This window comes from Podarcis pityusensis, assembly GCF_964106645.2.
Source record: "Podarcis pityusensis genome assembly, chromosome: 12".
NCBI classification, from domain to species: domain Eukaryota; kingdom Metazoa; phylum Chordata; class Lepidosauria; order Squamata; family Lacertidae; genus Podarcis; species Podarcis pityusensis.
In genome coordinates this window covers 29122029-29146731 of record NC_138037.1, presented here as the reverse complement: position 1 = coordinate 29146731, position 24703 = coordinate 29122029, and the positions used below count along the sequence as shown (strand labels likewise).

Below are 24703 nucleotides of genomic sequence, written 5' to 3'. Positions count from 1 at the left end.
TTGACATGATGGGACTCTTTCACCCAAGAAATGCACTTGTGTGCCCACCAATACTTTTTAAGATGCCAATTTAGGCGATCTAATGTGGGGCAAATTTTGGAGTAGTGGGGAGGGGTGTATGATCTAGGGTAGCCAAAAGCTTATTTGTGGGTGCAGACACCAGGACTTTATTCCTATGTGGCTGTGGGAATAATATATTAAAGTGTGTTGGGTGAAACCAATGCTTTCAACCAGAGTCAGTGCTGGGGCACCTCAAGGGGGTTAGACTCCTGGTCATGGGGATGTAGGATTTGGGGTGATTCGAAGTTTACTTTAGGATGCAGAGATACAGCGGCTTGTGTTGCTCTTGAGGCTCTTATCTTGTATAAGAAACATAAGGACCAACTAGTAACTGTAAGACCCTCCCCCCTGACATCCTTTTAAACTGTGCATTTGTGGTGGTTTGTGATCATGATGGCATCCAGGTGGTTACAGGCTACTCCACTGCCGATGCTGTTTGCCACTGCTAGAACTGAACATAAGAACATAAGATGAGCTTGCTGGATCAGGCCAATGGCCCGTCCAGTCCAGCATCCTGTTCTCACAGTGGCCAACCAGATTCCTGTGGGAAGCCTGCAAGCTGAACCTGAGCACAAAAGCACTCTGCCCACCTGTGATTCCCAGCAGCTGCTATTCCTAGCATGATGCCTCCCTTGTCGATTGCATTATCCTGATTAAGCGCTCCAAAAAAAAAAAAAAAAAAAAAAAAAAAGCTCAAGAACTTTGGCTCACCCAAAAAAGCTCAACAGGAGTTTAGTCAATCCAATGGGTTGATCACTGCCAATTTTTTGTTATAGTGGGAGCAGATCACAGTTTCTTGGGAGTTGGACATGCCTGTTCTATAGCTTAACTAAGGGCTCAGTCACACTTTTCCTCTAGGCCAGGGATGTCCAACTCTCAATAGACTGCGATCTACTCACAGTATAAAAAAACTGGCAGTGATCTACCCATTGTCGTAAAAAGACTGACAGTGATCTACCCAAGGTTGTGGAGCTTTTTTTAGGAAGCCAAAGTTGGGTTGTTTTGTGTGTGTGTGTGTGTGTGTGTGTGTGTGCTTTTTTTGCGTTTTTGTAAGGAGATCACTGAGGGGCCAGATGTCAACCAGGATCTACCAGGAACACCCATCAATCTATCAGTAGATCACAATCTACCTGTTGGATATGCCTGTTCTAGGCTTTCCAGATCTGGTTGGGTTTTCGTTTTCTTTTTTTGTCCTGCTGCTTTCCCCGGGAAAACCCTCATTTGAATCGGAGCAAGACCTGTGTCTAGAAACATAGTACAAAAGGGAGTATGGATGAGCCCTATGGGAAGTAGTATGTTCTTTTACCTGTCCTGAATTTTCAAATATTCAGCTTCATTGAATATCCATGCGTTCTAGGGTTATAAGAGAGGTGTAACAACTTTCCTCTGTCCACTTCCTCCAAACCATGCATAATACTATGCATCCGCACCATGTCTCTCTTAGGTTAGAGGTGACCCATCTTGAAATATCACAACGAGGTGATAATGCTGCAGAAGCTTCCAACCTCAGTGGGAGATCAGCCATGGATTGCAGCAGGATGTGGTTTGCACCCACAGCTCAGTGAAACTGACTACAGCAACCACAGCTTTAGGTTGAGTGCGTCCCACAATAATTTCCCCCCAGCTCCTCTTACTGTGGTGGAGAGATGAAAAGGGGAAAGGCACTTCACACACACACACACACACACACACACACACACACACACGGTTTTGGAATGAACATCTTTTTCATTGCAATTAGAAGAAGGAGCCTGTCTTTTGTTTGGTTCCATTTTGGAACAGATGCATGCCTCCCTCCTTCCACCATCTCCAGGCCAGGTCAGCCACTCCCCTTGTCTCCCCCACCCAATTCAAAGGCCTAAGAGAATTGTTTTCAGTTGGTGCCAGAAGTTCATCAGTGTCAATGGGCTTTGCTCCTCATCTTCCCCAGTCAATGGGTATGAGACTGCAGCCTGAAAGTCTTCCACCTTGGTAAAACAAACAGCTGTTCTCCTTTTGCTGGAAGAAAAGCAAAAGTTGCACTGTTGACATTTGCTTGAGGTCTCTTATGTGGGAGACTAGAAAACCCCAACCATTGGATTTGGGGGGCTTTAATGGGAGATTTTGCCTCCCACTCTTATGACTGTTCAAGTAACCTCCTCCCCTTTCTTGCCATGGGATAGGCTGGTGTTAGAAATACCGTATTTTTCGCTCTATAAGACGCACCAGACCACAAGACGCACCTAGTTTTTGGAGGAGGAAAACAAGAAAAAATATATTCTGAACCTCAGAAGCCAGAACAGCAAAAGGGATCGCTGCGCAGTGAAAGCAGCAATCCCTCTTGCTGTTCTGGCTTCTGGGATAGCTGTGCAGCCTGCATTCGCTCCATAAGACACACACACATTTCCCCTTACTTTTTAGGAGGGAAAAAGTGAGTCTTATAGAGCAAAAAATACAGTACTATAAGGCATTTTTCCCTATGACTCCAGGGCACAGGGAGTTAGTGGGATGCAATGTGGCACCAGAAGAACAAAGAGGATTGTTTTGCTTTGAAGGGACACTCTTGCATTAGAGCAAAACACAAGTGGGACAAAAAAGCCCCCCAAACAGAACATTTGTGGTATACAAAGATTTATTCAGGTAGCTACAGGGCACACACTTGTTGGAAATGTAGTCTCCCCTATACTGGGAAAGGTAGCATGATTAAAAAGTTCCACTAAACTAAACTGCTACATGTCATGGTCACAGAATCATAGAGTTGGAAGGGACCCTGAGGATCATCTAGTCCAACCCCCTGCAATGTAGGAATATGCAGCTGTCCCTTTTGGGGATCAGACCTGAAACCTTGGCTTTATCAGCCTCCTGCTCTAACCAGCTGAGTTATCCATACGGAGTGAAGGAGAAATGTCACTTAGATTTGCTGCACACAAATTTGCTTGGAAGTAAGTAGGGCTTCCTCCCAGGTAAATGTACATAGGATTTCAGCCAAACAGCAGAACTCTATGCATGTTTACTCAGAAGTAAGTCTCACTGTATTCAGTGGGTCTTAGTGTGTATGAGATTGGTACCTAGTTTGTGCTGGTGCAAGAAGATCTCCAAAGTGAGTCAAGGAAGCAATGCCTGCTCTCCTTTTGAAAATATAAAAGCCATTATTTAAGATCCATCTTCAGGGCTCATTGAAATCCTGCTCTTTCATAAGCTGGAGAGTCGAAGTGATGGAAAGGATGAAAGTCTTTTCATTAGCAATCCTGGAAAATAATTTTAGGTGGCACATTAGACAAAGAGTCACTAGAAGCAAGTTGTGCCGTATTATCCCAGTCCTGGTGGCTGGACAACAAGCTTAAGGCTATTTTAACATATCACCTGCCCCAAATTGGCTTCAAGAATATTGCTTTGTTAGTCAGTTTGTCTAAAACAAAATAAGCTATATGCATTTCTAAACATCACTGGGAATTATTCTGCAGATGGGAGATATATTTCAACATGTATTCTTTGTCTGTTCTCAGCAAAGGCTCCCAGAGATGTAGTGTGTGTGTGTGTGTGTGTGTGTGTGTGTGTGTGCTGCTCTTCATTTCCATTCTATTTCTAGAGGTTTGCAATGCACCAGGGAAACACACACACAAATTACCCCAGTCCTTCTTTGATCTGCAAAGGGTGATCACAGCAGTAATCCGGTCACCACGCTGCAGGGAAATAAGCTTTTGGTGAGCTCTAACCCTTGGTTTCAGGGGCCTCCATTGCCAGGTGGTAACTGGGGAAATGTCAGCATAGAGGAATAACTGGTCATTTGCAATGAGAGATTAAAGCGGACCATGGTCAAAGCATAGACAATTAGCCTATGGATGAAGGGCATTGTGACTGCACCTTGCACTCACCCAACATGAAATAGGTTTACTAGCTCCACGTGTGTGTGTGTGTGTGTGTGTGTGTGTGTGTGCGTGTGTGCATGCATGCACATGTTTTTATCTACACATTAAATGCAATGTTAGCATCCTACATTTGTGCATGGGATCCTCAGGACATTTTAAAATGTACCCCTCCTTAATATACTCTATAATATGTTAGAAATGTAGACCACATTCACTTAAAGCACCGTGATGCCATTTAAAACAGTCATGGCTTGCTACCAAAATTCTGGGAGCTATAGCTGTAGCTTGTTAAGGGTTCTGAGAGTAATTAAAAGACCCCCAGTCTCCTCCCAGAGCTACCGTTCCCAGAGTTCCCTGTGGGATTGATTGTTAATCCACTCTGGGAACTGTAGGTCTGTTTTTATATAAGTAACTCTCGAATATATATGTTATTACACTGTAAATCACTTCAGAATGCCTCCTGGGAAGTGATTCATCAATGAAACAAACAAACAACAGAAATATTAACATAACAAGTTTTGTTTTATAAACTGCCCGTGAAGCAATGCACAAAACTGGCAAACTGATGTGGAATTGCATAGAAATTAGGACAAAGCAGGGGGAGCTGCAATAAAATGTTGCAGTGTGGGGTGCTGCTGTTCAGCATTCAAGCTACTCACTTCCATTTCTCCTCTTTCTGTTCTTATCCCTCTTGGCGACAGTCAGCATTCTGTCATCACTGAACATGCTCAGTTCCCACTGGGCTGTTTATGGAAGTTTCTCCCTTCATGGATGGCCATCTGTTATGGATGCTTCAGCTGAGATTGCTGCATTGCAGGGGGCTGGACTAGATGACCCTTGGGTCCCTTCCAACTCTAAGATTCTATGTCTTTATTGTAAATATTCTCTGCATTTTGTCACCCCCCCTTCCTCTGCCCCTGGTGAGAGAACTGCCAGAAGGCCCTCGGTGCTGGATCTCAGTGTCTGGGCTGAACTGTGGGGGTGGAGAAGCTCCTTCAGGTATACAGAACTGAGGTGAAGTGTCCAGAAGGTGAAAAAACAGGACTAGAATTAAATTCTCATTATAAATACTCTAACTCTCCCTGTTTTGGCCATTGAGAACGGCTTGCTTTTATTTTGTTGCTAGATTTACCATCCTTCAGGTTACCTAGTTTTACCCTTACCTAGTTTAACAGAAGTTAAAGCTGTGGGGGAGGGGAGATAAATGTTCTTTATCTAGGTAAAGGTAAAGGGACCCCTGACCATTAGGTCCAGTCACAGACGACTCTGGGGTTGCGGCACCCATCTCACTTTATTGGCTGAGGGAGCTGGCGTACAGCTTCCGGGTCATGTGGCCAGCATCACTAAGCCGCTTCTGGCGAACCAGAGCAGCGCACAGAAACGCTGTTTACCTTCCCGCCGGAGCAGTACCTATTTATCTACTTGCACTTTGATGTGCTTTCGAACTGCTAGGTTGGCAGGAGCAGGGACCGAGCAACAGGAGCTCACCCCGTCGCAGGGATTTGAACCGCCGACCTTCCGATCGGCAAGCCCTAGGCTCTGTGACTTAGACCACAGCGCCACCCGCGTCCCATTCTTTATCTATGGTACATGCGAAATGCAGATGAATGACTATTAATGCACCATGTAACACACAGCCTGCCAATTCACACACCAGCCAAGCTCATTTTCAGCAGTTAATAACAAATTGCAGGACTGTTGTCTTTCACCAGCATAATCTTCAGCCCAGGGATGGGAAATCTGTGGTCTTCTGGACTCCAGTTCCCATCAGCTCCAGCCAGCATGGCCAGTGGTCAGGGATGATGGGAACTGTAGTCTAATAACACTTGGAGCCACAGGTTCCCCATCCCTACTTTAACTTGAAGATAAGCAACTATTTGTTTTTGTTTTTTTTAAAAAGACAGTGTTGCATAGGTTAAGGCAAAGGTAAAGGTACCCCTGCCCGTACGGGCCAGTTTTGCCAGACTCTAGGGTTGTGCGCTCATCTCACTCTAAAGGCCAGGAGCCAGCGCTGTCCGAAGACACTTCCGGGTCACGTGGCCAGCGTGACAAGCTGCATCTGGCGAGCCAGCGCAGCACACGGAACGCCATTTACCTTCCTGCTGGTAAGCGGTCCCTATTTATCTACTTGCACCCGAGGGTGCTTTCGAACTGCTAGGTTGGCAGGCGCTGGGACCGAACGACGGGAGCGCACCCCGCCGCGGGGATTCGAACCGCCGACCTTTCAATCGGCAAGTCCTAGGTGCTGAGGCTTTAACCCACAGCGCCACCCGCGTCCCGTTGCATAGGTTACCACAGTGTAAATGAATGCAGCACACAGCAGGTGGATTAGAACATTTAGCAGTATGTAATGGGAAAGGTAGGATAGGATACTTGTCATTTTAATAGGGACGTTTAATAGTGATATATTTACTCCTGTGAAGCATTGTAACATATCACTTCCAGTTAATACCTGTATGCAATGAAGTAGAGATGGACCCTATATATCTCCCCCTCCATTTCCAGTAGCCACCAGAGGGCAAATTATTTAGACATGCAATAAAGCCAGATTATATCTGTCACACGCAATATTTTTTATTAAGCACAGTTTGTTTTTATTCCTGAAAATAATGCATGCACTTTCCCCAAATATTATCAACACATGCACAATTTAAATTTCAGTGCAATGGTGATAGGGACAGTCAGTGAAGTCTGTTACACAATCTCAAATAATTTATCGTGAAATTGTGAAAGAAAGAGGTAGGTTTGCTGCCACTGTTTTCTGTGTAGTCAATACTCAGAACCAACATGGACACCAGAGAGAAACGGTCAAGAAATACAACCCCATACCATCTAAAACAGGGTGTAGAAGGTGGGTTTTATGGAACCTCGAGTTTAATCATGTGGCGAGAGTTGGGCGCTGACTTTAATAGTCATGTTTTACTTGGAAAGATCAAATGGCATTTCCATTATGAGCATACATTTCAAGGCAATGATATAACCTAAAACACACTTTGATGAATGCTCCAGTTGTCAGAGTTTGCTTCATGGGAACGGATTCATTATGGGTTCTTTTGGCAGTTCCCTTGGACTAATCAGTTGTCCCCCAGTCAAGTTCTCTATAAAAGCCTTGAGGCTTGTTTGGAGCTGATATTTATGCACCACACCTGGATGCAGCAACGTAGCTAGCCCCTCGGGTGCCTGGTGCAGGGGTGTGTCCTGCAGCCGGGGGCGGGGCGATCTGCCCATGGGGGCGGGGCAAGCCTCTCCAATGCTTGGAGCCTCTCTGCCGCCTCCCCCTCTGCTGTAGGGCGGCTGAGGGAGAAGCAGTAGGCAGACACAAGTCCCACACTGCTGTTTCAGGCAGCGCGGAACCTGCAGGCGCCTAAGCCACCACGTCACTCCTAAAAGTTATGTGAGCCCTATTTTTTTTAAAAAAACCTCATTTTGTCAACCGCTGCTCAGTGATGACACCTGGGGCAGACCACACCCCCACCCCCTTCCTCCGCCACTGCCTGGATGATCCATTTTATCATTCTTAGAGAAGAGAATGAAGTTCACTTGATGACCAACCAATATTTTCCTCCTTAGACTGGCAAAACCGCGGAGCTTAATTTTTAGTGACAGGCTTCATGAGTAGAAGAGGGGAAGTGGACTGTGCTGAGCTTGGGGAAATCCAAGGATTCAAGAGGGAACAGGATCCTAGCCAGGTTAACACCATGCCTTGTTATAAACAGAGTTGTACAACTACAGGCATTGTCTGAACCAGTAATTAGAGCGCAAACCTACCAAAGGGGCCCATGCAAAGTCACTGGAATTTAATTTCAGATTCATTTGTCATCCCACCTAGCCTCTGCATCCTTTGTTCCTGGTGTTTACTTTGTTTATTTTAATGTGATTCAAGACATTTTCATACTGTTGATTATTCACATACATAAAAACAATCCAAAGAAAGCAAGGCAATGAAACAATAACAGGTTATCACAAAACCAAATGCCGAGCACAATTCAAAGTGTTGGTGCTGACATTTAAAGCCCTAAACGGCCTCAGCTCAGTATACCTGAAGGAGCGTCTCCACCCCCATTGTGCACCCCAAATGCTGAGATCCAGTTCTGAGGGCCTTCTAGCGGTTCCCTCAAGGCGAAAAGTGAAGTTATAGGGAACCAGGAAGAGGGCCTTCTCGGTCATGGTGCCCACCCTGTGGAACGCCCTCCCATCAGGTGTCAATGAGATAAATAACTATACAACTTTTAGAAGTCATCTGAAGGCAGCCCCGTATTGGGAAGTTTTAAATGTTTGACGTTTTATTTTGCTTTTATATCTGTTGGAAGCTGCCCAGAGTGGCTGGGGCAAACCAGTGAGAGACACGGACCACAAATAAGATCATCATCATCATCATCATCACTGGTGGGTGGGGGGCTGTGCACATCCCTTGCAGGTGGTTAAACACATAGGCAGATGCCTTATACCAAGTCAGACCATTTGATTCATCAAGCTATGTATTGTTTACAGCAGGAGCAGGCAACGCTTCATATGTCCCAGGACTCCAGCTCCCATCACCCCTGACCATTAGCCATGCTGACTGGGGCTGATGGGAGTTGGAGTCTAACGACACTGGCAGAGCATGCAGCTACCCATGATGTATGCTGACAGACAATGGCTTTCCAGGGTTTTGAGTCTCCCTCTCTCTCTCCCTCTCTCTGTCCTACCTAGAGGATGCCGGGGATTGGTTCCATGTTCTTCTGCATGCAAAGCAGATGCTCTACCTCTGAGCTCTGGCCCTTCCCTTGTTCCTGCACTGCAAGCTAAGCATGCACAGCGTTGAGAAGAGAACAGAGCTCTTTGTCTCCTAATTGAAGTTTACACAGCTTGCAGAAAGCAATTTCCTTAACTTTTAGATCCCATTGCTCCACTATTTCATTTTTATATTTCTTCAATGAGCCCCTGCCCTCTTTTCAAAGCACTAGAGTGGTGCGGTAATAAAAGCTATGTATTGCTTAGCACCAACATTCCAGGAAGAAAAGGAAACACATTTATTTGTACTGTGCCTGCAGGGAAGGACAAAGGATCTTGGCTTGTGAAATTGATGTCCTGCCACAAGTGGACCATCTTTGCTGGCTAGGATGCTCATTAATGTGACACAACCCTTGCTCATTTTCCCCTTTATTTCTCAGTGCACCTGGTTTTCATTTTCCATGTAATTTTATAGCAGTCAAGAGCTTATGCAGTATCAGAAGAACTCTAAGCTACAAATTCCCTGGCACCCAATGAGTTCTCTCCACTGTGTTCCAGACATCCTGGGTGAGATGATACAGCAATCAGAACTGCCTGTTACCTTCAGATGGAAATCAAGATATACCCTATCTATCTGTATTCCTTATCATGGTTAAATCCCCAATAAAATAACATGTAAATTATGCGCTGTAGCTCAGGGTACAGAGTCCCAGGACACATCAGCAGAGGAATTATTAGGATGAGAGGAGCAGTTGCATTCAGTCTGGTTATCTGATCCCTGAAAAGCATATACAGCAATCAGACTGGTGCCAGCACCCTGCAAGGTGGGGCAAATGCCAAGTCCCCGGCAGGACCCCATGTCTCCACTGCCAAGGCTGCCACTACAGCTGATGTGGCTCAGCTGAGTGGCAGCTGCACTGCATGGAGCTCAAAGCCCACTTGGCATGTCTGTAGTGACTAGCATCACCCTGTTAATAATGCCAGTCCTGCCCCCAACATGCATACGTTGGGGGCAGGGACAGTATCATGAACAGGGTGGTGCTGGCCATTAAATGTTTTCCAAGTGGACCTGGAGGTCCCATCCCAATGCATGTGCTCTGGGAGACTCTACCCTTTGGAGAATGACAACTTCACAACAACATAATGCATACCTAGGTCAGGGTCTGAACCATTACTGGGGTGCACTTGCCCATATACATACTCTCCAACATTTCTCTGGTGAAAATAGGGACATCCTATTCCACTACTGCTACCACTACTACTATTCCCCGCCCATCTGACTGGGTTATAATAATAATAATCTTACTATTTACACCCCACCCATCTGGCTGGATTGCCCCAGTCACTCTGGGTGGCTTCCAGCACATATCAAAACATAATAAAACATCAAACCTTAAAACCTTCCTGATACAGGGCTGCCTTCAGATGTCTTCTAAAAGTTGTGTAGCTCTTTATCTCCTTGACATTTGATGGGAGGGTGTTCTACAGGGCAGGTGCCACTATCGAGAAGGCCCTCTTCCTGGTTCTCTGTAACTTCTCGCGGTGAGGGAACCACCAGAAGGCTGGGCTGCCCCAGCCATTCTGGGCGGCTTCCAACACATATAAAAACATAACAAAACATTAGACATTTTAAAACCTCCCTATAAAGGGCTGCCTTCAGATGTCTTCCAAAGGTTGTATAGTCACTTATCTACTTGGATCAGGGGGTAACATAACTCCATACCCTCCAACATTTCTCTGATGAAAATAGGGATGTCCGAAGGAAAAGTGGGACATTCTGTGATCATATCAGAAAGTGAGATGATTTCTGTAAATCCGGGGCTGTCCCTGGAAAATAGGGACACTTGGAGGGTCTGCATATACACATGTAAAGTGAGCCTGAAATGCCACTTGGTGATGTAGCCCACCCTACCAACTAGAATCTGGCAAGGGGGCAGCATGCTGCTGGGGGAGACCACTATGGGCAACTTGCCCCCCCCCCCCACTGTGGGATCTAGGTTTGCTAGTCATCATCATCATCATCATAATGCAGTGCTGGACTATTAAAATATACCGTAAGTCTTTTCATTTGATGCTAGAGATGTCACAGACTTCTATTTTTTTTGGGGGGGGGGGAGGATGAAAAACATATAGTCCTGGGTGTTACTCTCTCTCTCCCTCCCCAAAATGGCAGGTTTTACACAAGAATAGCATTTCCCCAACACCTTCATTGTCAAAAATCATAATCATAGTTATTGTTTATGCATTAGGAAAATCTTATCCTACATGGGGCACAATGTGGGAAAGATCAGAATCTGACACTTCAAAATAATCATTATCATTTAGCTGCTGTTCTACATTCTCTGTGACAAGCTTGACTTGGGAGAGGGAACGTAGCATACTGAGAGCCACGGACAGGTTTTTTAAATGTCATGTCAAGATGCCCACCCTTTTGTATTTCCAAGGGAAGAAGAGATCACACAATTCTGTGGCTGTACGTTTGAAGGAGACTAAACGCCCCCTTTCATATGCAATCGACAAAGGCAAAAGGAAGGGGAAACTCTGGGAGCTAAAACTGTGGCAGCCCAAGAAGATCAGATATTACTATTTAATTTCATTATCTAAAAATAATGTTGCCATATGTGTTCTAGGCCTAAGATGCTGTGAGATAAAAGCAAACTTCCTGGATTGTTAGTGATTCAATTCTTCTCTGAACACATCTCTTGATTTGCTGATAGACTGCTGATAACCAGGGCACTGAGTTACAGCACAATTGTGCATGTTTACTCAGAAGTAATTCCCACTTTGTTCAGCAGGGCTTCCTCCCTAGCAAGTGTGCTTACACCCCCAACCTTATTCTCACTCATAGCACCCGTTTGCTTCTGGAGGACAGTCATCAAATGTGTGTTGTGTCCATTCATAAAACAACAAGGCTGTAGTTCCAGAATGGAATGTAGAAATTATCTAGCTTGGGGAGATCTCTATGTTCAGCAAAGTCACATGATAGAGGTCTTCTTCTCCCATAGCAAGCTGGAGATTTAGAAGTGGGTTTCTGCCACAGGCATGCTATAGATCTGGCTGGTGCACAGATTTAAGGAGTTTGTGTTTATAGTATGATTTTCAAAGATATAAACCCAATTCCTTTAATAAAAGAAGAAGAAGAATAAAAGGTAGCATATATGCCCTATGTTAAAACCAACAAGAAACAACCACAATAATTGTTCTAAGAATACTTTGCTTTTGTAGTCTCAAATGTTTCCATAGTGGACCTTAGGGCTTCAATGAATCTATGCGAGTTTCCATACTCTCCGAGTGAAATCTGAAATGTTTTTTTCTGGAAGGATTATGGTGGAACCGCGATATCTACAGTATACAACTTACTTCTCAGTGGCAGACCAACTCCTCTTGACCCTCTCTCAGTCACCAGCCAGTATGACCAAGAGGAAAATTGCAGCTATCTGTTTGGAAGTAAACAGAACCCCCCAAACTACAAAAGAGAGGTGGATAATTGCTTTCACCAGCCATGTAAATGCCCTATGAAGACTCAAACAGATAGGCGTTATTGTTGAATAGAGTACAGCTGGCAATACCTTGATATAGAATTTCAGCAACAGAGGCAATGTGCAAGGATTGCAAGAGGAATTGCCATGGAATTTGGGTGTGATATTTTAATCCTTCTATTGTACAATTGTACAGTCTTTTTGTTTAAAAAAAGGTGCGCGCAGAAGCACATATAGATATGCCCAACCCTGTGCCTGTCCAGAAGTGTCCCCCAATCTGTCTCTGTGGCCCAATACCAGATGCAAACCCTCTAAGCCCATGCTAAATTAAGAGGCTTCTTGGAAACAGAGATGACAATGGCACCACACAGACCCCCTTGGCCCTCCAGGCTGGCCTGATGTTGTACCCAGTGCTTTTTTCCTAAAAAAAATAATAATGTTTAGGGGTACTCTCGTTTTGACTCAAGAAAAATCACTGTTTTATAGTTCAAATCGGGAAAAATAAATACAGTAAATGGACAAAAGTACGAAGAGTCACAAAATGTTTAGGGGGATGTGTACCCCTGCGTCCCACTAGAAAAAAGCACTGGTTGTACCCAATACATTGCTGAGTTTCAAGGTCATCACCACTGATTGTCCAGAGCTATGATGTTCTAAGGCTTTCAATGCCTAGTTTATGTTCTGAATTTATCTGAGGTGTAGTAGAGGATCATTCATTAGGATGAAAGGGACACTGCCCTACTCAATGGCTACTAACTCTGATGACTATGCTCTACCTCCACAGCAATGCTTCTGAATACCAGCTGCTGGAAACCAGAGGAGGAGAGAGGGCTCTTGGGCTAATGTTCTGCTCTCTGGCTTCCCTAGGCATCTGGTTAGCCAGTGAGAACCGGATGCTGGACTAGATGGGCTATTCCTATGTTCTTAACTTCCATCTGTCCTCAGTCAGTTCCACCTGTCTGTTGTCTTACATCCAGTCCAGGTGGCTTTAGGGTGGTATATAAAATCAATCAATCAATCAATCAATCAATCAATCAATGCTGTAGAATGGAGCATGAGCAGTGGGGGTGGTGTTGAATTTGAGCATCACCCAGAGCACCGCTGAAATTTGAGCGCCCAAAGTCCACCACTGGTATCACCATTCCCAATGGGCACCAGCCACCATTGCGTGCAGGAAGCTTTCTGATCATCCCCAGAGATGCATTTGCCTGGAGAATGTCATGCAGAATGCACAATGCCATCTAAAGAGGTACTGTTCTCTTTGAGAATGTGAGGCCCAGAGTCTTAAATTACCCAACCACCACTGACCCTGGTGGACCCAGCCAAAACACAAGAGAAGCAAACCAGGGTAAGCAAAGACAGTGGCAAGTACTGGCAAAATTAACCCCAGCGCTGTTCCCCTTAGTGAGCAAACCCCATTGCCATGGCAACAGACACACAGCCAGAAAAAAGCGGAGGAGGAGGGGGTGGAACAGGCTAGAAAGAGAGCATATTCATTATTTTCTAAATTAATATTGATTCCTTCCACTTAAATTATATATCTATAGTTTTGAAGACGAAAATGAATTAGACGCTTCTCGCTCTTTTATACTGTATACCGTTGTTGCCTTTTTAAGCGCCTGAAAAACCTGCTTATTTCCACTGACCCCCTCCGGGTGAGATTATACTGAGAAAACCCTCCTCCCTCTTGAAAGCAGATTTGAGTGAGTGATTGTGTAGAACCAAATGTGTAGGCTAAATCTGCGACTATCCTGCGAAAAAAGTTGATGAACCACCATCTCACTTTCAGCAAGTCATTTGTTTTGACAAGAGAGGAAAATATCTTATCATTAATCATTTCTAAGATTAAATTATTCTTTTAAGTACTTGTTACACATTCTTGTAATGTGAAGAATCTCTATTAACAGACTATAATTTAGCAGTGATTACCTACCACTGATCGGGTACAATAGTTTTGGTTACTACTTTGAAAGAGAGCACACAGTGAAGAAATGATGGCATGAGGCGCTGACAGCGACCTCACATTTGTAGACATTTATAGTGGCTTCGTGTAATAGAAGGTATCTGGTACTCTGACATCTTCATGCTGGACATTTGGCCATTCCTGTTCCATATTGTTGAGCAGGGGTGGCGAACCTTTGACTAGGGTTGGTGCAACTATTGGGCAAAGGGAGGTAACTGCATCAGGTGGCAGAAGCTGAGGAGTGGCTTCAGCACCACCTCTTTGGCTGTTTCTCTATGTTGGAGGGCAGAAGCAGGAGTGTCCTGCGCCTCCTAAACTCGACCACAGCCCTCAGGTGTGCCGGGGGATTCTGCTGTTCTGTTGCCAGCTTTGAAGTTTGAGTCAGCTCTCAATCCAACCACCTTCTGGACATGGAAGGTGGGCACCATTTTGTCCTTTGCCTCAGGCAGCAAAATGTATTGGGCCAGCACTTCCTGTGACCCTCCAACTGTTGCAAAACTACAACTCCCATCAGCCCTGACCACTGGCCATGCCAGCTGGGACTGATGGGAAGTAGGAGTCCGAAAACATCAGGTTCCTCTCTCTGATGTTAAGCAAAGAAAGAAAGGCAAGGGGTTCATGTGGTGATGTGGAAAAGTTGCCAACTCTTGTGAAATATACTTGGAGTCGAGAGTGGATTTCATGCTGTTTATTCAGCTCATAGTGGTGAGGAGGAATGGAAGTTCCCCCAGAAAGTCTGCTTTATATACATTATTTACACAATGGGCCCCACGTGATTGGCTAATTCTGCGATTCACCTGTAGGCCAATCAGGTTGCAGATTCACTTCCACCTGGAGCTGGATTGGGTGGCTCCTGTGGACCAATCAGACTGCTGCATTCTGGACCCTATTGTTCTAGGACCAATCAGACTGCTGCCTTTTGGATCCCATTCAACTCAGTACATAACATCTTGGAATGAAAATCTTGGTACCTGGGTAGGGTCTAGGGGCAGAGGTTGTGTCACACACACCTTAGAGGCAGAACCTACATGTGAGTAGGGTTTGAGTCCACACAAAACAGCTTGTTTATCTCAGGTGCCAAGGTACTGCATGTGCTTCCAGGTCATCTACAACGCAGCAATGCCAGCTACACATGATCTTCTCTGACAGCATATATCTAGGCAGATAAAACAATGGAGTGTTGGAACTATTAGAGCTTTGCTGGAAATAATTTGCCAGGCAGTTTGAGGATAGGGTGGCCATGTTTCTTATTTTACAAAGAACAGTTCTCTCTTTCAAGGGAGTGTCAGAATACAGTCCTCTAGTTGAAGAAAGGTGTGGTTCAAGTCCGGTTTAAGATAATAATAAATATTGCAAGAAGGAAGAGCTGGAGAGTTTGAAGTGGACCACCAACAATTCGAAGCTGGACATTAGATTGAGCAGGCATGGGTCACCTGATCCCAGTAATCCCAGTTTTCTCCATTATGATGAGACATACTGCATTTCTATTTAAATCAATTACTTCTAAATTTGCACCTGTACATATAAATTATGCAAAGTGTATGCATATATTTGCCCACTTTTTTTGGTGTAAGTGGACGCCTTATTTGAGGGCAAAATTGCTTTTCTCCATGCTGACTTGAATGCTGATGTTATTAGGGAGTCAGGTGAGATGTCTTGTATAACATCTAACCTGATTTTGAGGGACCAGTTTCAGCTGATGAGGTCTGAGGATGTGGATGAGGTGCTTATAGCAGCTGAACTCATGACATGCTCGCTTGTTTTTTGCCCATCACGGCTTCTTCAAGCTAGCTGATGGGGTTGGCTGGGTGGGTCCAGGGAGTGGTCAACACGTCTCAGCATGAGGGAGCAGTGCGGCCACATTGAAGGAGGCAATAATACAGACCCTCCTAAAATAAGCCTTCCTAGACCTTGAGGTATTTGACAGCTGTCACCTGAACATAAATATTTCCATTTTCTGGGTAAGGTGTTAAAGACAGCAGTGACGGTTCAGTTGCAGACATGCCTGGAGGAGCACAATGACTGAGCATTTTAAGTCTGGATTCAGGTCCTGTCTAGGAACAGAACTGGCCTTGGTCACTCCTCAGTGCAGATCTTTCCAGAACTGATAAACTCCTCAGCTCCTGGATCTGGAAACCAGACACATAATGCTTCGCAGCCATTACTGGATACAGCCCTACAAGAAGGAATAAAGGTAAAGGTAAAGGTACCCCTGCCCTTACGGGCCAGTCGTGTCCGACTCTAGGGTTGTGCGCCCATCTCACTTAAGAGGCCGGGGGCCAGCGCTGTCTGGAGACACTTCCGGGTCACGTGGCCAGCGTGACGAAGCTGCTCTGGCGAGCCAGCACCAGCGCAGCACATGGAAACGCCGTTTACCGTCCTGCTATAAAGCGGTACCTATTTATCTACTTGCGCTTAGGGGTGCTTTTGAACTGCTAGGTGGGCAGGAGCTGGGACCGTAAGACGGGAGCTCACCCCGCCGCGGGGATTCGAACCGCCGACTATACGATCGGCAAGTCCTAGGCACTGAGGTTTTACCCACAGCGCCACCCGTGTCCCTACAAGAAGGAATAGGACCACTGTAAAACAGTGCCCTCACGGCAACAGTCCTAGAAGGTTATAATGGTCCATTGTATCGAAAGCTGCTGAGAGATCAAGCAAGAGCAACAAGGTTGCACTTCCGTCCTTCTCCAGAAAAAGGAGTGGCCAAGGCCAGTTCTGTCCCTAGACAGGACCTGAATCCAGACTGAAAATGCTCAAAATCATTGTGCTCCTCCAGTCATATCAGGTATATGATTTTGGGAAGTTTCTACCTAGAACCTTCTCTTCACTGGAGGGTTAAGAAGCCTCTGTGGTGAAGAATGCCTATGATCAACATAGGCTGATACTCTGCCTCTGACCTTTCCAGGACATGGATAGCTTGGCCACTGTAACTCATGACTACTTCAATGGGCTCTTGTGGGGCTTCCCCTGAGACTTACTCTTTCTAAGCCAAATTATCGGGGCTTACAGCAATAACTTTACTTTACTTCTTTTAAAAACCCACTGACTGATTCACACATGCACATGTCTCAGCCATCAATTGTTCAATATTCAATCCTCAATGACTCACAGGCAGTTGTGTCTGAAATGCTGTCAGGCAGTATGGAAAACTTGCAAAATAAATATATTCATAAGTTATGTTGTCCTCCTTGCCCACATGCAACTCTGACATGATAGCCAAGATGCCTGAGACTTCCACCCCTTGGTAGCTCTTAAGGGATGTACCATGTGCACAGTGGCTCCTACATTGACTTGGGGAGGTCAGAAGACATCAGCCATCTGAAGGATCTTTGTGAGTGAAAGGTTTTGCCAGTTGAATGTAATTTGACTTAAGAGTTGCTTTGAAAAGATCGTGCAGCTGATAGCTTCTCATTTGGGTGCACAACTGAGGAAGAGGTGAGGAGGAATACATTATTTCATCAAAGCCTGCTGCTTTTAAATGAGGTGAAATCCCTCCAGCAGGAAGAGAGATGCCATCGATTCAGAGTCTCTGTCAGTTAATATTTCTCTTTCCTTAGCAGCACCCTTCTTATTGGTGTCTTCACCAATCAGTGTTGACATCAACAATGTAATGTGCTCCTTTATTTGTGAGACAGGGGATATTCTTCAAAAGACCAAGCAGAGAGAGGCTGCTTTTGCAAAAAAGGAAGAGCAAGAAACCCCTGAGGCTCCTTCATTTGGTGCTGCATCTATGGCAGCCGCAAGTCTCAGATACTACAAGGTTCCTGCTGTGCTCTTGAACCACACACTGCAGTTAGGGTCAGTTATGGAGACGGCACCACAAGACACTTGTGCCCTTGTGCTGTAGCTCCTATTGACAAAGGGCTGGTCCACATAACATAGGCATTCAGGGAATAGGTCCTCGCTCAATGGGAGAGCACTTTCTGCACAGGTAGAAGGTCCCAGATCAGTTCCCTGGCATCTTCACACAGCACATGGATAAACTGATGGCTTTAAAAGGGATTGGATGAATTCATGGAGGAAAAGCTTGTCGATGGCTACTAGTCATGATCGCTATGCTCTGCCTCTATGATCCAAGGCAGTAGTTCTTTTGAATACCAGTTGTTGGAAGCCACAGAAAGTGCTCTTGTTCTCAGGTCCTGCTTGTGGGTTTCCCACAGCATCAAATTGAACAGGCTCTTCTTATCTCTGGTTGAAGTTGGGGAAGACTTCTCTTTGGAACTCTGGAGAGCCTCTGTCAGCCAAGAGTTGTCAAGGCTCAGCTAGATGGACCAAAACTCTGACTTGGTGGTTGGTAGCTTCGTGTATTCCTCCCATTTCAGCTATAACCAGACCAATGGAAACTTTGTGCTTACAAAAGATCCCCATGCCGTGATGAATTCTGTAACCTGTATACATTCTGCAAAAAAAGCAAGTGTGTGTGTGTGTGTGTGTGTGTGTGTTATCTTGGTTTGCAGAAATGATTTTGCATGGCAGAGGGAGCCTTTGCTATAGGCCAAACAACCTCTCCTGTACCCTAACTTCTGAGATTTAGAATGACAGGGTGCAGCTTGACACAGAGTTGTGTCACTGGTCCTTCAAACGCAGCATTGTCTAAAAATGTTGGGCATAGCTCTCCAGGGTATCAGAGTGCCCATCACAAGAAAAATGGCAGTAGCCTTGTCAAACAAACTCGGGCTCATTATACCTGGTCTATGTAAACAGCGTGTAGGAGGACAAATTGTGACAGCTTAAGTCTTTTATCACATCATGTCGTGGTGGGGTGGGAGTAGAGTCTCATTTTCAAAAAATCACACACACACACACACACACAGGCCAGAAAATTAGCCTCTCCAGGAGAAATCTATATCAGAATCTTTGTCCCTGACACCTAGTTTTGTACATGCAGGTAGTTTTATATTATGTAGAAATGCATTCTAGCCTAGGAATGTCCACAAACTCTTTCAACATCTTGTCTTCTGCTCATGTAGACCAGGCAAATGATTCTCTGGATGGTGAATCCTGTACCAAACATGGTGCCTTAAAGTGGGATGGGGACTGAGAAATACACCTGGAAGTGCTGATAACACCTTGTAGGGGAAGCCTATATCGGAGGTATTTTGAGTAACCAATGCGCTTATATAGCACATCATCTGGTATCAGCCTCCTCTGATCTTCTGCTGCTCCATGACAAGGCTTCTATGAGTGACAGGCCATGTCATCCACAGTGCTCCTTTTGCTGGCACTGGTGTGTCCACCAGGGAGGGATATCTGCTTCTTGTGTGCAAAAGCAACAGACCAAAGGTACAATCTTCAGCAGAAGTCGCTTCAGATGAATGAGAGCAGGGGCCAGGGATGATTGGAGCTGTACTATGATAACACCTGGAGAGTCACAGTTCCTTCATCCCTGCTCTAACCATTACACTGTACTTGCACCATTAAAAATCTACAAGTCAGATGACAGAAAAACAGAAGATCCATTAAAGAGCATTAATTTTTTTTGAAAGGCAATCTGATTGGACCAAGTATTTTGATCTACCTGTAATAACCAATGGGTTTCAAACATTTACATCAGGACAGAGTAAGAATTAAAAAACTAATTTAACACAATGGGTGAATTAGCTCGCAAATGTATCAAGCTCTCTGAATTGCACTCACCAATAACAGATTCATCTCAAATTCATTTTATTATTATTATTATTTTATTTTAGAGCTGCTGGAGAAGAAATTGCCGTTCCTGGACAGCACATCCTTAATCTTTGAGCATCCTTCCATCATGTTCTTTTTATCTGCTGCTCCCAGTATCTCAGCAGAGGAAAGTCAATTCCTTGGATATTTTAAAGTCCTCTAAGTAATGAGGAGTGTGTTGGACTCCCATTTCTTTCAGCAAAGCTGCATTCATTCATTGTACATCTAATGTGTCAGCCAAGGTAACTGCATTGATTTCAAAATACCCACCTTGATGCTTGCGCAAGTCACCTGAAATGAAATGGGCCATGCAATTTGAAATGTCAATATATCTTACGTCCTGATTCAGACATGATTGATGCTGCCTTGGCAACATCACTTATCAGGGAGTATCATATACATGGGAAGGATTTGTGCGCAGTCAGTGCATTCCTTTGGGCCACGGATCTTTGAAGTGCAAATAATGCTACATAACATGGGCTGCTTCATGTGAGAAGTGCCTTTTACCCATGGTGTGGGTCAGGGGCATTGCTAAGGGGAGCCTCAGGGGACACCAACATATGCAAATATTATGCAAATTAGTATCATGGGCCTGTGCCCCAAGCCTTTTAAGCACTTCTAGCAATGGCCCTGGTGTGGCTACATAAGATGCCAATACAGATAACTGCTTTTTGTATAACAGCATTTAAGCTGTGTACACACCATATATTTAAAACACAGTTAAAGCACATAGCTCCCACCAATGAACCCTGGGAGCTGTGGTTTGTTAAGGGTGCTGGGAACTGTAGTGGTGTGAGTGGTAAACTACCGTTCCCAGAGTTCTTTGGGGGAAATCCACATGCTTTGACTGTATTTTAAGTGTACCGTGTGCATATAGTCCATGTTTAAACTGGGTCACTGGATGAGGCAATGGAGATCCATGTGAAGCAATTCCAGTGACTCAGACCATAACTGAATCTATGTGGAGAACACCCCTGGAAAAATGTTTGCATGATGACAACACCATCCCCCATGCTCCCCTTCAGCAGGGGAACTGAGCTCTTTCATTCTGTCAGCATAGCTGGGTTGACACAAGTCCATGCCTGAAGAGACCACTGTGGTCTAGAAGGTTCTAGAATCTGCCTTTGCAAAAGAAGCCATCGGTTTGTTCTCTTTCCCATGGTGGGATTGGTTTTGGCAGAGAATGTGCACACATTCCTTCCCTGCTGGCGATTCCTTTATATACCGTAAATTTCGCTCTATAACACGCAGATTTTTTCTCCTAAAAAGTAAGGGGAAATGTCTGTGCGTGTTATTGAGCGAATGTGTGGACCCTGGAGCTGACTCGCCGGAGCGCAGGGGCAAAATAGGCAAAAATCAAGCAAAAAAAAGATCGGGCGGGCGGGCGGAGGGAAGGGGGAAGGCGGAAGCTTTCCTGCATTCTGCCTCAGGGTCTTACTGCCCACCCGCTTCTGTTGCTGCGTTTGCTCAAACTCAACAAAGAGCAGGGAATCCCCTGCCCTCCTGGCAAGCAGAGGGTTAAGGAAAGGAGTCCTTCCTTCTAATTCTTTCCTAGTCACACTGCGTGCAGGCTCCAGCCCACCACTTCCTCCTCTCCGTGCTCTAGGGACTCGCAGGCAGCCGAAAAGCAAAAGCATGCAGGTGGGAGAGAGAGAGAGAGAGAGAGGGCTGGCTTGGGTGGGGGGGGGGGGACTTTTGCTTTACAATGGTAGGTTTCTCATTTCTTTTCCAAAAGCAGAGAGCCCTGCCCCCAGGCCCCCTCCAAATTACAGCTTCTCCAAGCAATGTACTGCTGGAGGGAGACAGTATGCTTGTTTGGAAGAGAAACCCTGCTTCCCTGCTCGTAAGTAACAGCAGGCTGGATTGCAGAGTGAGACATGGAAATCTCTGGATTTATATGCTGTATATCAAATATCTTAATCTATACTTTCTACACGCGGCTGGTAAATCAGAATCTCCTGAGCCAGGAGGATTACAGCATCTCTCCTCTCCCCTTCATTAAAAGCCTAATACTCTTCTTTGAAGTATAACGTGAGAATGTTTTTTATATATTTTTTTAAAGTTCTTTTCCTCATTGTGCGCTATACACTGATAATTGCTGCCACAATAACAATTGATTGAAAATGGAATTTAGTCTCCCCCCCCCCCCCATAGAGAGCTGTTCTTCAAACGTTTAGCCTTAATACAGTGGCTGATGTAATACCCTTCTGCTTCACTAGGCATTTTATATAGGGACATTAAAATTGATTTTCTACATCATGGCAGATGAAAAAAAGTGTGTTACATGCCCTATTGCCCAAAAGTGTGCAAGCACAGAGCAAAGGTTGCAGTGACAGAGGTGGCAAAAAAAGAAATACCGTAAATAAAAAAGAAATCATACTTCGTATATCCTGTCTGGCTTGGGGGGGGGGGGGGCTTTTGCTTTCCTTCCCTCCCCATTTAAAACGTGGTGACAAAGCACGGATCCACATGGATCCTCAGGATTTTTGCACTGGGTCACCCCAAATTCACCATCAGATCACATTACATGTCCATGGCTACAGTCTGTACCAAAAAAATCACGCACCCACTGTTGCCTGGGGCTGCAATGGTGCAAAAACGTGGTTACAAAGCATGGATCCACATGGATCCTCAGGATTTTTGCATTGGGCTACTCCAAACTCACTGTCAGATCACATGTCTGTGGCCACAGCATGAACCACAAAAATCATACACCCACTGTTTCATTTAGAATATTTTTTTTCTTGTTTTCCTCCTCTAAAAACTACGTGCGTGTTATGGTCTGGTGCGTGTTATAGAGCGAAAAATACGGTATCTTGTGTGTTCTCGGAGTTGGGCCTGTTTAACTCTACTCTTGGGCCCAGCTAACTGGCTGAAGAAGTTTCTTCTTCTTCTTTGCTATGGTTTAACTCTTTTGGACAAAACCATCTGTCAGCAGCTGTGAAAGGACCAAGTTTTTCCCAGATGTGACAGGGAGCTGATTCAGAGCCAGCATTTATTAACAGGCAGAGTGTTTGACTTTGACCTGGGATTGGTTTGAGTGGTGAGACCACACTACAGTCCAGACTGGTTTAATATCCATTACCTCTCCCTTGAGTTATGAAATAGCAGGGAGTTGCCAAGCTACAGATCACAGGATTCTTGGGATAGTAGGGAGAGTCAGGACACTTACATTCATGTAGGTTATGAGATAGAGTTATCTCAGTCACATATCAACCAGGAATTCTCAGTTCAGAGTGGACATAAGAATCTGCTAAACTGAGCAACAGGTCCATCTAGCCCTGTATTGTCTAACATCCAGAGTCTCCTCAGAGACTCGGGTAGAGTAGAAGTCATTCTTACCTCCTGCTCCTTGCCAAGGGATTGAATGTTGGCATGATTTGTGCTCTGCCACACAGCTCCCGGCCCTGACTACAAAAATGCAGCCACTCTATCCGCCCCCCCCCCCAGATGAATTTGAAGTTGTGGGAATGTTCAGGGAGGCAGGAGAGGATATATTGTTTAATTATATCCTTCCCAATTTGTGTTAACAAGTTCTACAATTTAGCAGAGTAACATTCCCTGTTTTAAACTTACACAGCGGATAACGTTTTTGCCAGGCTTGTTTAAGCCTCTAAAATAAGTTTCCTGGTAATTCCCCTTTTATTCCCTCCTAATAAGATAGACGTAACACAGTCATGTATAAAATAGTTTACTCACAGTTTCATTCAGTTCACAAAAGGATCCCTGAAGGCAGGCTTAAGTTACAAAATATATACACTTGGAATCTATCCCATAAGGAGATAGTTCCTTTGTCCTTTTTGGCCAAGAGAGCATCTCAGGCTGATGCTTCTTCGATGAAAGCAAAATGGAGAAGAGAGAGATGTGGTGGCCAGTCCTGTGCTTTTGTTACCTGCACAGGTAAAGTCACACTCACCTCTGGTCACATGAAGAGGAAGTTTGTCCCGGCACAGGAGGAAACAGGAAGTTTATCTACTGGCTGGACAAACATCCCTCTTCATGTCTAAACATGTCCACTCTAGGAATGTTGTATTTAACTGCTCTGTGTTTCACACCCCACAGAAGTCAGGACCTCTTATACCCTAAGGACACTTATATCCCCATTTGTTTGTCTGCATATTTATGGCATTTATAACTCACCTTTCCTAAATGGACATGATTCCACTCTTCCATTTTAACTGCACACCAACCCTGTGAAGTAGGTTAGGCTGAAAGATAGTGATTGGCCCAAGGCCATCCACCGGGGATTTGAAACCTGGCTCCTCAGGCCCTAGTTCAATGCTTCAATCATTGTATCGCAGTGACATGTCTAGACCAGAGGCGGGCAAACTTTTTCTGTTATACGATCAACATTCTAGACTAGGCTATGGCGGGAGGATAATCATGTTCTTGATAGCTTCCCCTGTCTTCTTCACCACAAATACGCCTTTTTCTCCTTCCACCACCTTTCTGCATCATATACTGGCATCATATCCCCCACTCAGTCCTTTCAAGATGAAGGTCATAATGCTCGAATGCCAGAAATTTTCTTCTGTCCGCTAACACTGCACTGGACACCAAATAATCTGTGGGTAGCCAAAATCTGTAACATTCCCAATCCCCAATGCTTCTGAATCCCATATCCCACAGTGATAGAACCGCAGGGAGAATTAACGCTGCTGTAATGCTTGGCACCTGCGGGATGACATTTGAAGATGATCCCAGAATACATACATGGAGGGGGGGAGAGAATGGTATTCTAACTGGTTATACACATACTTTTTCTCAAAAGGGGCCTTTTGGAATAAGAGTTTGCATTCCTACTAGGCTGTGTCTATGACACTGTCCTCAGAAAATATATATGGGAATTAAATAGATGTGGCTGCATTATATTGGAGTAAAATCACTGATCCATCATTACTAAGATTGCCAATGGTTCTCAGGTATCTTTGGAGAGTCACTCCCAGCCAGCCAGAGTAATCAAAACTGGG

At 44.9% G+C, this 24703-nt stretch overlaps 1 long non-coding RNA gene across 3 annotated transcripts in view; it reads left to right on the top strand.

Annotated features, from left to right (window-relative positions):
- Positions 1-24703, top strand: part of LOC308459560 — a 77180-nt gene that overhangs the window by 35989 nt on the left and 16488 nt on the right. For all 3 annotated transcript variants that reach the window (XR_013978144.1, XR_013978145.1, XR_013978146.1), the window contains exon 2: positions 19757-19975. This is a non-coding gene — a long non-coding RNA (uncharacterized lncRNA). The remainder of the gene's footprint in view (positions 1-19756; positions 19976-24703) is intronic.